At 41.9% G+C, this 16,779-nt stretch overlaps 1 long non-coding RNA gene across 1 annotated transcript in view; it reads right to left on the bottom strand.

Moving 5' to 3' along the window:
- LOC116787495 overlaps nucleotides 1-16,779 on the bottom strand; it is a 127,770-nt gene that overhangs the window by 10,331 nt on the left and 100,660 nt on the right. The window contains exon 6 of the long non-coding RNA XR_004357312.1: nucleotides 11,733-11,858. This is a non-coding gene — a long non-coding RNA (uncharacterized LOC116787495). The remainder of the gene's footprint in view (nucleotides 1-11,732; nucleotides 11,859-16,779) is intronic.

Here is a 16,779-nt window from a genome sequence, read left to right on the forward strand (position 1 = left end):
CTCACAGTGATGTTGAAAAATGTATTCCCTTTTTTTTTTTAAGGACCAAAAAAAGAAACTGTATATTCCAAAACCACAACTGCACCGTAATAGCCAACACTGGATAAGAGGGGCGGGGGCAGTCTCCAATATCTTCTTGCATTAGATAACCCCCCCTTCCCCTCCCTCTTCCAGTCTCAAACATGTGGCTGTAATAAACTCTTTAAGGCAACATTGTCAAATACATTCACCAAACATTCTGATGAAAGGGAATCATTAAATAAAAAAATAGGATGATGAAAACACTCTGTTTAGAGCATTGCTTCATGTTGGTGAACAGCTCATTTGCTATTCCTGGGTATTAGAATCGAGCTCTCTGCTTTTGCAATAGATATTTTTAAATAAAGGTTAAAGAACATGTTTGTCTTAAGTTACATACTTGAAATGTCTGTGGAAACAAACAGGCAGCCGGTTCTTATGGTACTGTCTATAGGTCTTGAAATGAGCAGACAGGCCAAATACACATGGGTTTCCCAAACTGTTCTGCAGCAAAAATCTGCACATATGAGCTGACTCCTTATCTCCACTTTAATCAAATGAGCTTATTGTTAAAGTTTTACAAAGCAACCCAGCAGCAAGGTGAAAGATGAAGAGATTATTGAATAATAGATAAGAATATTTTTAGTCAGCTCAGATGTATTTGTGTATCTGAGAAAGCACCAGGAAAAAAACCTCGGAAAAGTGCTGGTTGAATTCCAGCAAAAGCAACTCAACTGTCAAGGCCCTGTGAGGGCTGGGGCCTTCCCATAAGAGATGGCAGGGCAGAGCCTAAAACAGAGCTGCTGCAGGGGCACCAGGAAAGCCAAGACAGTCCCAGACATGGGCATTGGGCAACTCTGTGGGGATGGGGACAGGGGCCTACGGGTGGCCCAGCTTAGGGTGCCCAGGGCTGAGCAGGGCTGTGGGCAGCTGGACAGTGGCCCAGCTGCAGCATCACTGGGACACAGATCAACAGCCCCAAAGGGCTGACATGGGGTCCTAGGCTGAAAGCAGGGTGGAGGGAGCCCTGGCAGGCTTGGCAGGGGCCAAATGGGGGTGCCCTCAGGGCCCTGACATTGTTATGCAGAGGTGTAAAATTAGTACTAAAAAAGTCCTCAGTCTTTCTGGTCCTGGAATTGATGAAGACATTTTTGCTTCCTTTTCACTCATAGCTTTATAAACCCAGCAATCCTGTTGTTAAATTTGCAGCAGTCGGAACCGTAAACCTATTTCCAAGGTTGTTCCTTCCCATCAGGTTTCCCACAATGTAGTCAAATGCAGGAGCAACAAAGAATTGGTAATGATCTGGAAAGGACCTTCCCCACAAAAGAAGGAAACTACCAAATTGTCTGATCCCAGCACTGTTCTGCTTCTTACCCTGCATCCTTTATTCGAGTGAGAGTATTGCTTCACTATTATGGTCTGAAGAGAAAAATATTTTTAAAAGATCTTTTCACTACCTGAGCCAACCCTTTCCCTGTTGCCTTTCCCTTTTAATGAAAATCACAGGGTAGCTGACATCTTTGATCTCACCCCAGATTCTCAGAGTCTCTGAAGAAGTGGAGGTATAATAATATCATTCACTTAAAAGCTAGGGTGATATTGACTGAAACTACACTTACTGAAACAAAAGTACCAGTGAATAATGAAGTGTCACTTGGATATTCAGAACTTCATTCACTCTAAAACATTTCTGAAAAGAACTGGTTCATGTGTCCCTGGAAACACTAACACAAGACTTGCCAGGCTAAATCAGACTTGGCATTTAGTCTGGAATCAAAGTACTTGCACACAGTCCATCCTCCCACAACACTGACTATAGAGCAGAAAAGCCCCTATCTTACCTTGTGTGCAACTATGACACTTTACGCAATAGTGGGATAGAAAATCTCTTAAAAGGCAGATGTAAACAGCAAATACTTAGTAGTATGCAGAAGCACAGTCCATCCCAATGTAAAGGTCTGACAGCCCCCAAAATACTGTACTATGTGAAAAGACACAAACTTCTGTATTTTGGGGCAGGGACAGCCAGAAACCTGCAGCACCATGGAGTTCAGTGCTGCCTAATTTTACCTTGATTTTCTGATAGGGTATTTTTTGGTGAACTTCTTGCTCACCTAGCTAGACTGCTGTAGACAACTGAGTTAGCATGTTCAAAATTAGCTTGGATGCGTGTAAGTTATACCTTGGGTTCTGTAGAGAAAGAGCAGATACAAACTGGGACTTAAGACTGCAGTAGTGACATTTTGGACCTCTGTCCAGAAAAGCATTTCAGCACATATGTAGCTGTAAGGCTCTGAATAGACTTGACAACTGCTTTAGCTTCCTAATGGTAAAGAACACTGGGAACTCCCTTCTGGATTGGGAATTATCTCAGAAGGGTTTTATAAAATGCAGTAGAGCCTCAGGAAGCAGGCGGCAACACTATTCAATTTCTCTCCTCTCCACCTGGATGCACTGGAACTAGGACATTTTGGCAGAAAACTCAGATATATTAAAGCAAATGTCAGAGGCCATCAAGGGCCCAGCAAAATCAGTTTTGGGAGTAATGCGCAAGTGCAGACAGGGCCCTTGTCCCAAGGCCAGGCAAGCTCAAGTGCCAAGTGACAGAAGTCAGGCTGAATACCAGCAACATGGGACAGGGAGCTGCACATCAGCTTTCTGTGAGGACTTGGGCAGCCTACTGTGCCATTGCAACATGCAGGGCCCAGAGAGAGCTGTAAGTAGCACAGCTTAATAAGAAAATAGTGGTAAATTAATCTGTGTGCAATTCTCTCCTTCTGGTGACAAACCAGTTCAAAAGAAACCCATAACAAGTACCTTCAAAAGAACATGTAAGAACCCACCTGTGCACACACAAAAACACACGGAGACACCAGCATATTTATCCAAAACAATCTCACACAGCATCTCCCTTCAGATCTTGTGGATTACATGAAGGTCATCTACATACAGATCCACTGCTTCTGCAGCTGTTTGGATACACCATCTGCATCTTCTGCTTTCCAGCTCCCTCAAAGAGAAGTTTCAGAGTGACTGAAATATTGAAAAATCTCCCTGCCTGCAGACAGCAACATTTGGAAATGGCTGTGTCAGCTGATGTTCACTCCCTGTAAGGGCACCATTTGATATTTGAAGCTATGTTTTCATTTCTGGAGAATAATGCACATGCCTCAACTCCCTTCTCAGATGTGCCATCCCACTGCTATTCCTTTCTTCAAGCTACAGCTTGGTATTCTTTTAAGTGAATATGATTACCAATAAAGCAGTCCCCACTTTCTCCCACTCCCACATCTTCTCCCAGATCATCTGTTGTACTGTGCCATCATAAATATTTGTATGGCTACATGGTGAACCAGATCAAAGAACTGATCCAGATGAAAAACAGCCTCTGGAAAAAATATGCACTTTTTCCAATATAGTTCCCCACAAGGTCATACAAATGCTTGTGCTGCAATTGTAAGGAGGTTTCAGTAAAGACTAGAATGACTGACTGAGAAAAGGAAGGGGGAACTATCTGGTTTTTTAACAGTTCTGCTGGCCTTCATGTGGTACCATGGTTTGGCATTTGCTTTCACCACCATCTGTCCCCGGAAAGCACAAAGAAACCCTGCTTTGGGGAGTAAACAGGCACAGAGCTGCTGAAAATTCCTCCTGAATGCCCAGGGGAAAGTGCTTTGCACAGCTCTGTCTAATTCTCATCTCCATTGGAGGCCAAGTCCATAAAGTCCAAGACTTTGTCCTTATACCCAAAGAAGAGCTTTCTCCTACCACTGACAAGATCAGGAATCCTTTGGACTCAACTGCCAGCACTTCAGAGGCTATTTCTCCTTCTCTCACTTTCTCTGGATTTAAGGACTGGTGAGACAGAATACTGCCTCATTACCTATTTCAGAGCCCTGAGGTGTAAATGGGAGGGAAAAGCCTGGAAGCATTATCATTTGACTGTATTTTATCAAAAAGCCTTTTTAAATAGTTCACCTCCCCATCCAACAGTTTCTAATAAACTAAGCCTAAAACTAGAGCCAGAAAGTCCTGACGTCAATTTCACTTATTTTTGTCTTGTTTTCTTTCTTCTCAATAAAGTGACAGTTCTACCGCTGATATTTTTCAGAATACATGTGATAATCTTCCATGAGACACTTGAAAATTGCAATTAAAGGCAAGCTTGCTGCTGAATAAAGCTGCATAGAATGCAAAAATGTTCTTCCTTTGCCTCCTCCACTTAAATAATAGGAGAGTCAAGAATTACTGTTTTCTCCCCACTGGTTTGCGGTGTGAGATAGCAGGGATACAAAACTAGCTGATGCCATGAGTGGGAGGACTGACTACAAAGAGAACTCTTATTGTTTCCAGCAACTGTACAATTAACTTAAATTGTGGCTATATTTTCATCAGTGGGGTTAACATATTCAGACTAAGGATAGTGTCTAAGTGAACATTACAATTTCCTGAAGAGACTGCAAATCAGCAGTCTTCCCTGAAATTGTATACCATCGCTTACCCTTCACTAAACCAGAAACACCACGGCTGTGTGTTTACCACACATTAGGGGACTTCTTCTGCGCAGTGTCTGTGCCATGGCCAGCCTGGGGATAGAACTCTGACACACGTGCTGATGGACATACTTGGCTTGAGGCAGTTTATGCAGCAAAGATCAGGGGAAAATGTGCATAAAGATAACAGGAAGGGACTGATCCTCATCATCTCTACTATTTGGGTAGCTCTGCTCATTTTGAAGAAAGCCAAAAGGGATGTGGCTATGTACGAGAGAGGCAAGCATTTTTAGACATTAAATGTGTTTGAACTCTAGGGACCTTAGAGAATGTAAAATCTACTGCTGGGCAGAGACTGTGTAAGGAAGTCAGAGGCCTGCTTATAACATATCCTTGGAAAGCTGGTAAGAATTGCCTTTGAATTTTTCCTCCAACTGCCAGTTCCCATACATCATTCTGTCTCTAATTCTGGTTGTAATCGCGTAGCTATTGGAGCTGTGATGGTCTCAGAACACAACCAAGGCAATATTTGTAAGGATAGGTCTTAGTTTTTATTAAATTAAGGTGGGGGAAAACCAGACAGATTTTAAGGCACATGAACTCACTTCCATGTCACTGAAAAGTCAGTGGGCTTAGAAGCATGTCTGTGCTTTTCTAGCTATACCTGTCTAGTAAAAGATGACATTTCCTTTCAACACCCCTCTACTTGATCTGATGCTCAGCTCTCTCTCTCTCCCCAGTAAAGCCTCCTCTAACCCCATCTCCATTCTGACAATACTCGCAGTCTTGTCTGGATGCATTGAGTTTTCATACCCCCATTTCCACCTTTCTTCCCATTTTTCTCACCCTACCCCACCACCTCCTCAAGGCCTCACTGAGCAGATTCTCTGGATCCCCCACTCTTATTCCACTGAAGCCATTTTGACAGGCCCCTGTCAGGCAGGAGCAGTTCCACAAAACTTTGTCTTCTGCAAGACAAAGCCCCCAGAGAGATTTCTGTCCAGCCAGAGCCACTTTCTCTGCCAGGCACTACCTGATAACTGCATGATAGGCTGTGCTGCTGACTACACTCAGCAGTTCATGATAACACAGCATTTTGTGAGCTTTGTCCACAGCTGCTGTGCAGAACATGCAGGAACCTTTTGCAACATTTTTAATGTTGTTGTGTCATAGTGTTCTCCAGTTCTGCATGACGTCCAAAGGGACAAGAACCTTGTTGAATGAGGGGAAAAGAAAGGCAAAGGAAGGAAAATTGCAACGTATTTGCCTCAATGGGCTGTCAAGAACTGAAGGGGCAGCCCCCTGCAAACATACACGGGTTAGCAGCACAGTGAGGACCCATCAGACACTGTTTCTGCAACTGAAGTGAAGACTGAGGAAAGTCCCTTCAAAGAAGCGTGGCAGGAGGGAGAAGGAAGACTTTCTAGCAATGTTCTGCAGAACAGTGAATCACCCCATATTCAAACTTGGCTAAGGCAAAGAGTGGTGAAGAGTAGGAACACTTTAAGTAGACAGGATGAAAGGAGAAAACTATTGCCGCAGCTTTCTGTCTAGCACAGACCATACAGACATTTGAGCTGCCAGTGAATCAACATGAATCAGCCTTATCATACCCCAGACCATAACCATGATGTAAACCAAGGTGATGCAGCAGCTGACTCAGAGGCACCTTGCACATCCTGGATGAGGCACAGAGCTGGGGACAGTAAACTGTCAGCCATCCCCAAATAAACTCATAAAGCCCAGGCAACAGGCCCAAGGGATTTTGCCCTCTCTAGTTCAAATAACTAAGACATGTCATGCCAGTGTGTAATGTGCAATGGCTCACTGCCTTCCTTTAAAAGAGCAAGTGCTCCTTCAGGATTGATTTGTCTCACCAGTGAGGTCACTGACAACAAGTGGAGGTGCTGTAACTATAGCCTGGCTCACTCCACTCAGAGGAGACAGGGGCTGGTCAGAACGTATGACGTTCTCTGAGGACCAGCCAAAGGGTAGCCAGGGACATACATAAAGGTTCAAGTCACTAGCAAGAATTGCTTGACGGGACATAAACAATAATCTAAGAGACTACGCAATAGACTATGCTGAGCCTTTAAAAGCAACTCTGAGCATGGGTTTCTGTGTGAACCTCACCACGGACATCTGGCAGCAGAGCCACATATGACAGTAAATCACACAGCAGTGTAATACAGAAGACATTATATTTCAGTGACATCAGTTTCCCCATGCAGTTTCTCACATGGTGATATGAACATGGAGAAAAGGGCCATCTGGCTCAACATCACAGCTGGGATCAGGTCTGTCACCAGAGATTTCCCCTTGAGACTATGTCCCTAAGCTCTTGACCTTCCACTAAACTTTTCTGAAGTAGTTTCTCAAAAATATCCCTCATATGCTGCAGCTAATAATTTGCTTTCAGCTCATAAGAAATGCAACTTACATGCCTTTCCCTGTGTCATATGCAATGCTTGTCGGCATGCAAGAAATGCAGGTAGAGCTGTCACAAGAAGATTTGGGAGAGCATCCTACTGTGGTGTTTCTTCCTGTCTTTTACACCCCTATTAGTTGCCACTAGGGACCTGCAGGCCCTGTGTCTGGGCAACATCAGCTACTGGCATGCCCTTACACCCTTCATGAAACCACTGCGTGGCTGATGTCCCGCCTTGGCCTGGTTGTGGCCATAGCTCTGTATGTCAGTATGTTTCTGCCCCTCCTCACCACAAGTCCCTCTCTTCAGTATGGATCAGACCTAGATAGAGCTAACACTATCATGTTAGTAATAAGATGAGGCTCTCAGATCCCCATGTTAAACCTGGACACAATGAGACCTGTAGTAAACCAGGGTTGAGATACATCTAACTAAAACTTTCTATGCCTTTAATATAAACATGCAAAGCTGCGCAGGTCATTTAGACAATCTTTCCACTGTAGTAGAGAAGCACTTCTGGAATACAACTCATCTGAATTAATTTATATATCTGCTTTAGAATGGCATGACTCATGTGTTGCATAGGATTTTTTCCTCACCGTTAAATCCATCAGTGAATCCCATTCTAGATGTCAAACAAGTAGAGTGTATTTCCTTGCAAATACCTACTTGGATACATTTATATCAGCTTAAAACTGATTTATTACAGTTTCAATTGCATAGTTGGAGTTGATTTTCAAATATAGCAAAACTTCAGTATTAGGTCTCCTGCCTTTACTTTCAGGCATACTAAAAAAATTTTATGGGGGTTTTTTAATTGCAATTGTGCAGGCTGCTGAAAAAGTGAGCTACAACATTCTGAGCACTGGAAAAAGTGCTCCTCTTTGTCTTTGGATCACTTTGTGCAGCATAATGAGGTCTTTTTGAATATTATCTCACTGAAAAGTAGTAGGGACTGACAGAGCTGGAATACCAGGGGGACACCTCAGACAGATGTAAACTGTGAACTTCAAAGCTTTCTTTGGTATCTGCATTACTGCAGCTGAAGTGGGGGCTGCCTTGTCTTTCACTTCCTCTGCATTTTGCACATGAGGCCAGCCACCCGGAAAGGAACATGGCTTTCAACACCAGCATCATGGCAAGGAAGAAGGAAACAGAGGCATACATTCAACATCACTGGGCAGTCTACTACCAATGCACTGTGGCCCTGATCCTGAGAGATGACAGATGGCTTTTAGGGATAGTCCTGCACCACAGAAGGAACTGCCTGCTTTGCCACTCGCTATGGAAGAACAGGTTAAGTAGTATGGGTATCATAGAGAGTTTGACAGTGGTACAGGGTTGTCTAATGTCTCTGCCTAGACATCATCCTTTCAACTTCCACATCATTTACAATTAACAATGTAACAAAGCAAAATACAACGGTCTACACAGCACCACGTTTGCAATTCTTACTTAGGACAAGGCAGAGAAGAATAAAGAAGAAGTTGCAACGGTGTTCTTCTTAATAAATAAAAATTTGGTGGATGTGATCTGGCTTTTACTATGTTGAGCATACCAGATAGCCTCATACCAGAGGCTACCTCTGTTGAACAGTCTTGATCTTTGCTTTGTAATCATGCTGAATGAAATGTGTGCAAATGCATGACAGAGTCAAAGGATGCCTGAAAAGGATTAAAGTTTGAATCATAGAACCACAGAATAACTGAGGTTGGAAAGGACCTCTACAGCTCACCTAGTCCTATACCCTGCTCAGAGAAGGTCCATTGCCAACACCATATCAGGTCACTTGATCAGGTTTGCCTTTGATTTCACAGCACTTTCCTGGGACTAAGGCTTTGGCAGCAATGAAGCTTTTGTCAGCTGAAGCCATTCCTACTCCATCTCCAGTCCTGGTTCTCACAAATATTTGTGCAGTCTCCTAAGGAAGCGATTCAGATGAAATATAATCTGTACCGCCAATATCATAATAATTTTTTTATCCAGAACAGTTCCCCAGTTCAATTTATTTTGCTACTCACAACTGTGCTAGCATAGTGAAGGAAGAGCCAGACAAAGACAAGCCGCCAAGAGGAGGAAAGAAAAGGAGGAGGAAAGAGCAAGAAAAATGCCTACCAGAGCCAGAGCTGCAGATTTACGAATTTTGTGCCAAGTCCAACCTCAGAGAAGCAAGATCCAATTCCTGTTCAAGTCCCTACAATTTCCTCTTCTGGGGTGGGGTGGGGTATGATAGGTTTTGCTTATTGAATATTTTCACACCTACTGAACTTATTGGGAAAACTTTATCAAATGTATAGGAATCAATTAAATCTGTACATCTGTCAGAAAGAAGCAGCAAGCAGAAAGCTGACCTGAACAGAAGTATAAAAGAAATTACACTTGCCAATTCAAATAGCCCAGACTGGCTGAGCTACAGAACCTGGGGTGCCTCCACCCAACATCTTATGGAAAGGTACTTGCTTCAGAATTAGATCAAGCCTGAGCAAAGCTGGAATGAACTAACCTACCTTTGTTCCAGCTTTCCCATCTTCACAGTATTTCCATATTTGTCCAAAGGATTCAAAATGTTATTCAAAATAACTGACAAGAAGAGCAATCACTGATCAAAAACAATCTGAGTAAATTCCAGAGTAGTAGTAGATTGCTACTGATGTGCTGAAAATTAAGGCAACTGATCCTCATCAGTGCTACTGCCAATATCAAAAAAAAAAAAAAAAAAAAAAAAAAAGACCTGATTAATTCTATCTAGCAGTAGGTATTTAATGCAGACATCTGAGCTGGAAGCCAGATCACACTAGTCTTTCTGTATAATCCATGAAGAGTAACAAGCACCCCCTGAAGGTAATTCACACCAACATCTAACTTAGCATTTCTGTATAAGCTCAATGGAGGTCAAAATAGCTTTACAAGCAATACTCAAATACTTATGCTAATCACCAACCAGTGAGAGGCTAGATGCACTGTCCTGTCACTTTTTAGTCCAATTTCAGTCTCTCATCTCTACTGGGCAGAGTTCAAAATGCCATTTGAAAGCCAAATACAGATTAAACTAAAACTTCAGAGGCCAGAGACTATGCTTACTAAAATCAATTCAATACTGAAGCTTGAGTTTATTTTTAAAACTACATAATAGCAGTGATTTGTCCAGATTTAACGATAATACTCCTAATCACAGTATAATACTTCCCTATATGTTCAGCAGAATCCAAATTGCCCTACAAGTCCTAAATATCGCAATTACCCTGACTTTAACACCAGATGTTTCCTTATAAAGATTTCCAGTCCTACCAAATGTGGAAGTAACAACAAGCTCCTGGCTCCTAAATCATTTTACCACATGTACCACAGAACAGAAGGTAGTACTGAAAAGCTGCCTTAACAGCAAGGAGTGGCTTCAACTAAAACCCTGTACCAAACTTTTACCCTCTGCCTACACTCTATCACCCATTACAGGTTCAAACTGACAGGTGACTTGGAGAGCCACAGCCCACAGATCAAAGATATCCAAGTACACAATAGAGACAATGCATATATTGTATACACCCTGGCATAAATCAAAATCTGTACTGACGGTATTCCTCACAGTTAATATCAAGAACACAGCTGCATTCATTTTTAAATAGAATACAATATTTAAAATTAATATGTTCCCTTCCTAAAGTATTAAGTATAACTTAATTTTCTAGGATTGAGTCTAAGGACAAGACCTGTACAATTAAGAAAAGGGAAAATGTCCTAATTCCACTTCCCTGATAAATCCCATCCCACAAATTACTGCTTTATTCAGAAAGCCAAATTCACCCTGCTAATTATAAATTATTCTCTCCCAGTTAGGCAATGGAAATAATAACAAATGACTTAAGTAACTAATCACAGCTAAATAGCACAGCTTGTATTGTGGATACCAAGTATTCCATACCACAAAAATACTCACAGAACATGAACACGGAAAGTGCAGTCCGTCTGCACAAACTCCACAAGCAGAAGTGGTTACATTCAATCACCAAAATGTAGACAATTTAAAAAAAAATATTTGGGACTAATCTGAAAGGCAGTTAATATGTCATCACTCAGAAGCTCTCAGGTCCAATATGTTACTTCATTTTAAAGATGTTATATGCTACTAAAGGATTTTACAAGTGGGTAGTTAAAGAGAGCTCAGCAAGACTTGCAAGAAGAATATTTCTGTTTGACTACTCTAAATGCATGTAAAGTAAAAGACCAGAGTGAAAGTTGATTATACTGGTTTTAAACATGTCCCTGAGTGTCATGTACAGTCTGCACAGTGACTTTTAAGTGCTACATGATTATTATGTAGAAACAAGCTAATCTTTGGTGCATTTTAGCTTGGAGCTTTCAAACAGCATAATATATTTTCATGCTACCAGTCCTGAATACAAAGAAAAATTTAATAAAAACTCCAATTAGGATCATTCCTGGATATGAATATGCTCAATGTGGCTTTGCACTTTGAAATCCAAGTGTTAGCATATTTATCTTAGAAATTAGAAGATTCTGGCAGCTAACTAGGGAGACTACAGCAGGGCAGCAACAAATGGAAGGCACCTTTGATTTTACTCACTAGCTACCAGATTATTTGCAATAGATCATGGATAAATGGACAGGAGAAGGATACCAAACCTCTTCCTTTGCAATGCAGTATTAAAAATATCCCTGTGTGCTTATAAGCAGGACTACAAATACCATATAAGAGCAGGAATTAAGAGGGAGGATGAAAGATTAGTTGCCCCTTCTGGTAAGGAGAAACGGCCAGCAGTTCAGACACTCACCTCTAGTTTGGGACACTTGACTCCAATTTCCTGCCATGTCGGGAGACCTACTGATTGTCTCTGTGCCTTCTCCTGTGAAATGCAATAGCAGAATATCACTGCTTCATGAGCATGGCATAAGGAAGCCTGGAGAGGGGGAGAGAGAGTGAGAGATATGTTGAGATGCTATGAGTACAGCTGCACGTTAGCAGAGAAGATTTAACAGCCAGTTGCCTTAAGATGCAATAGTACTGCTCCACTGCTTTCCTTCTCCCTTCTCCTTGTCTGTATCCCCATTCCCAAACACAGCCTCAGCTCCTCTCTTGTGTAACTTTAGGTGTCTATCTGTACAATAAAGCAAATTCAACTTACTAAGCAGTAAATAAACTATGCTTTGTTTTTGTTGGGGATTATTTAGTGTTGCCAAGTTGAATAGTCACTGTAGAGTTAGATGAGTCCTAGAGACAGGGAGAGGACAGCCAGAACTACACAGCCTGAAGAGGAAGGAACAGAGCAGGGAGTGCAGTAGGATCTCCCCTCTTTAGCATCAGTAATTCACTGGACTGGGAGCTATAGCTGTAACTGACTGATGGACACCTTAGGTAGCAGTGTACAGGTACAGAGAAAAGGAGCAGGAGTGGTGATCAAGGCCTGACCAGCACAGCCACCAGAGCTCCAGAGACTCCAACAGATTGCAAAGAGCTCACAAACATAACAGAGCTGGAGCTTGATAACATTCTTTTTTAAAAGGACTGAAACTGTAGCAGCTCAAAAATATAGGCAATTTACTGCCAGCTAAAAATACCCTCTTTCCCTTACCACAGAAGTTATTAAGCCTTGGTTTCAATTGACTGCACAGAGTTACCCAACTAGATTTGACACTGTCAGTTTGCTTGCAAATAATGCCATTTTCCTAATCTATTTTGCTTTCAAAACATGCTTCAAGGACAGCTTTATATTGAATAAGGGGGGTACAAGGAGCCATCTTCAGGAAGACAAAGCTTTGCATCTGTGCAGAGAACATAGTAAGACATTATTTGTTGGCTGTATGGCCTTGAACCCAGTAGGGCCCAACAGAATCCAGGGGCCAATTAAGAATTGTAGTTAGCTGTGGAACAGTGTCCAGCAATTATAACCACTGTTTTATAACAAATGCATAGCAATTGCATGACCTGGTGTGCTCATCCCCCTTCCAGAATGGCAGAGTAACAGCATGTACTGCTGTTCCATCCTGAGGGACCTCAAGCCTTGAGCTACAAGTTCATCAAAGGGATTTCACTTTAAAAATATACAAGGCTCCAAAACTTCACCCCACTGATTTTATTAAAAGGGCCTTCAGTTCTTTTATACCTTGTGTAGTGGGTTGACCTTGCTGGTCAAACCAAATACAGTCACTCCTCGCCTCTGTGAATCACATATTTAAGAGAAGACACAACATGTGTTTTCTCAGGAGGTCAGATAACACACGTTTACTGGTAAACTTCAGAAAATAAGGGAACTGTGGGAAAAGTTTAAAGGGCAACATTCAACTAAATATTCCACAAAGCATTGACTTAGCACATGCTAGCCCATACAACTCAGCGAAATCCAACCCATTCACCTTTAAGTTACCCAAATATCAAGAAAGGAGATTAGGAAAAGAAGAAAAAAGAAAGAAAGGGCGAGAAAAAGAGAGAATTATAGCTACCACCCATAGATCCAGCATATCCAGCTACCAGGAATCCATGAGATGGCAGGGCCACGACCACACAATGGCCACATGGTGTTATCTGGTCTGCTCCCCTGTAGCCACCACCCATCAGGCAGGACTTCTGACCCACTGGCCACTCTGGGCTCTGGGATGGGGTGTGGGGCAGTGCTCACAGTGTGCCAGTGATGGACAGCTGCTCCAGGGCTGCCCCAGGAAGCTCCAAGGGGCTGAGCTGGGGCAGGACACCACTTCACCTTCATAAAATTTCACCTGTCCCTCCCCCCCCCCCCACACTTGAATTGGTCCAAGCCAGTAACTAAAATAATAATTCAGAATCTCACACATTCTACCACAGTGAAACCTAAGGCTGCCTCCCTTTGATGCACAGAGGCTTTCTAAACTTGAAGCGTATCATGTACCTTGCTGGGGGACTCAGGAGTATTTTCCTGGTTACCACTGAGTCCGTCCATAAGAGGGCAGTGATATACATCTACAACAAATCCATCGTCCCCCTGACTCTTGGGATGGGACCTGGGTAAATATAATTAAGAGCATGCTCAGAAACATGCAGAAAACAGGAAGAACCAGCATGAGGCTGTTTGCATCACCCCTGCCCACCTTCCACTTGCCAGCCTGTGTGACTAAGCCTTCATTTAAAGCAGGATCCCTTGGGAACCACTGCCAGCACACATTTGAAGAACAACCTGTGCTCATGACTCTGGCTCTGTGGCCAGGTGTCCTAATTCCCTTGCTACCAGGCCCCTATGGGCTGACACAAATTATATTATTAATGCCTGGTTATAGCTGTTGGAAGCTTTAAACCTGTATACTTTACCTTTCATGGTATCTTCCCTGCAGTATTTATTCACAGCTGTGGTGGTGAATTACACTGCGTGAAGGTGGCAATCAGATCATAAAACCTGTAAATATTCCTACCTAGGGTGATTAACAGAGGAAGAGAATTAAAATTGGTCAAATCTGCTATCTACATTTTTCCAGATGCTCAGAAAGAATGGTGACTACCTTTTGTTGTCTCATTTTCAAAAGATAAATAGGAATATCACCTGTCAAGCTTCAAGAGTAGATCAACCAGCCTTTTGTTCTCAGGAGAATTCCGAAATTCAAAGAGCAGAGAGCACACCAAGCAGAATGTGCTGCAAAGCTCCCAGTATACTAGAATTGCAATAAATAAATGATCATAACAACAAAGCTGTCTTGCATGTAAATAACAGCTCACCTTCATGTTTAAATTTAGTAAGCAATATTTCCCACTGTACATCGGTTTTGATTCACCTATGATAAGGCCAAATAATGAAGTGTTGTTCTGATAATCTTAATGGAGCAAGGAATGGGATGTGAAAACTAGGTAAGGGCAATTTAGGGGACTGAAAAGAAATAAAAAACATACTCCTGGGAAATTAAAACAACAGAAAGCAAGTGTCTTCAAGACAGTTCATAAAATACTTGAGGCAGTTTATTAGTTATTTAAAAATTTATATAGAAAGGATAACTGGTATCACCCAATTTTAGGCACTTCCCAAGCAAGCAATTCTCATGATATCCAGCAGAGGAGGAGAGGTTCCTTTGCTGGCTGATCAGGACTCCCTTAACTCAGGTGTTTTCAGTTGCCTTGTCCACAGGTCTCACTCTGCTACCTACAGAGGAAGCCTAGGCAGCCTGGCTGGCTGATGTGGTGGCTGAGGCCACAGGATTCAACAGCTGGGTGGCCTAAGACATCACAAATGCCTGCGCTAAGTATCTAATGCTGGCAAAACATCTTCTCTCCCTTGTCTGATACTACATTAATCTGACAGTCTTTATATTATTCATACATTATTTCCCAAATAAAAGGTCTTGAAATTAATTGAGCTGATTTTGCTTGTGTTTTTTGTTTGTTTGTTTTTTGAAGATCAATGTAACCAAAACATACCCAGTGCAGAAAACAGTCTAGTTATATGAAAGGCAGGATAAAATAAATCTGTAAAAGGCAGTTACATTTCCCTCTGACATAGTAGCCTACAGGATCTTAGGCTTTCACTGCCTCCCATCAGGTAGCTAAGAAACTTCAGACACTTTGCAGAGAAAAGAAGACAAAATGTGAAATCTTTTCTCTTTTATTTTTATCATCTAGATAATTTCTAGATGTGTTAACTTATTATTTTTCAGAAACTTTTCATTTGGTTATAGAACTTCTTACAGAAATTCCATCTTTTGCCCCTTTCCAAAGCTTTGGTTTGGTTGTTTTATCTAGGACAAACTAGTTTTATTCTATTGAAGCTGGTTGGTCTGGAGTGTCCTAAGTTGCCGGCTCCACTGGGGCTGAAGTCAGCACTCTAGACCATCATAAATGTCACTATCTAAAACCTCAAAGCACATTCCTCTAATCTTTGGAAATAAATGGAACCAACTGCACAGAATAATGTTCAGTTTTGTAGCTCACACACAGTTAGAGAAAAAAAGTGCTGCCACCAAATGCCTCCAAATGAACGCAGCCAAAAGGGAAGAGAAGAAAACTGGAGAGGTCCAAAAGGCCACAGTGGACAGCACATTGCACAGGAGCAGTAACAGTACAATGTCCCTCCCTTCCCTCCTGCTTTACAACTAGGTTAGGTTATTCTTTTAACCTATACAGACTTACTTTCTAGAGTTCTGTACTCCTGCTCACTGGTGGGAATACCAAAATCCAGCAAAACAAAAACAGATGCTCAGGTAATGGCCTAAGCAGGTAGACATGAAGAGGCACTAGGGTTTCTATGCTCTTTAGAGCAGGGACAGATGGCAACACAGCACTGATCAGAAACGCAAGCCCTTATATTCCTTTCTAAATACTACTAAGTTTGGCTCATTGCTAGTTCATTCCTGCCCAAACCAGCTATGTTTTGTGGATGTCACCTTCTGCCAGATGTCACCTAAAGCTGGATAGCATTACTCCTGTACCTTTTACTCTTCATGTCCATTCCCCTACCATTCACACACTTTTCACTGATTATTCATAACAATGTGATCTGACAAAAGCATTTATTTTTATTTGGGTTTTTTTCCAACTCTGTGCATTTGTATTCTGCTAATAACTGCTCCAAGGAATAGTATTCAGCAGAATGGATTTTATATAATGTAGCCAGCAGAAACTGCTGTGTAATGTTCTCTGTTAAAGAAAGAGTACTTCCACTGCAGTTAAGACTGTTATGCCTGATCTCAGGTAACTAAAACAACAGTTTCCAGCACCATTATCATTCATCTACTGTTATTGAAAAGAAGTCTAATTTCTTTTTTAGTTTTTCAACCAATATCAGTTTCATTGTCTGTTATTGCATATAAATCCAGTCAACGTAAATGTGTCCTGGTTTTAAGCTATTCTCTAGGACATTCTTCTTGCTC

Source organism: Chiroxiphia lanceolata, chromosome 5 (genome assembly GCF_009829145.1).
Source record: "Chiroxiphia lanceolata isolate bChiLan1 chromosome 5, bChiLan1.pri, whole genome shotgun sequence".
Classification (NCBI taxonomy): Eukaryota; Metazoa; Chordata; class Aves; order Passeriformes; family Pipridae; genus Chiroxiphia; species Chiroxiphia lanceolata.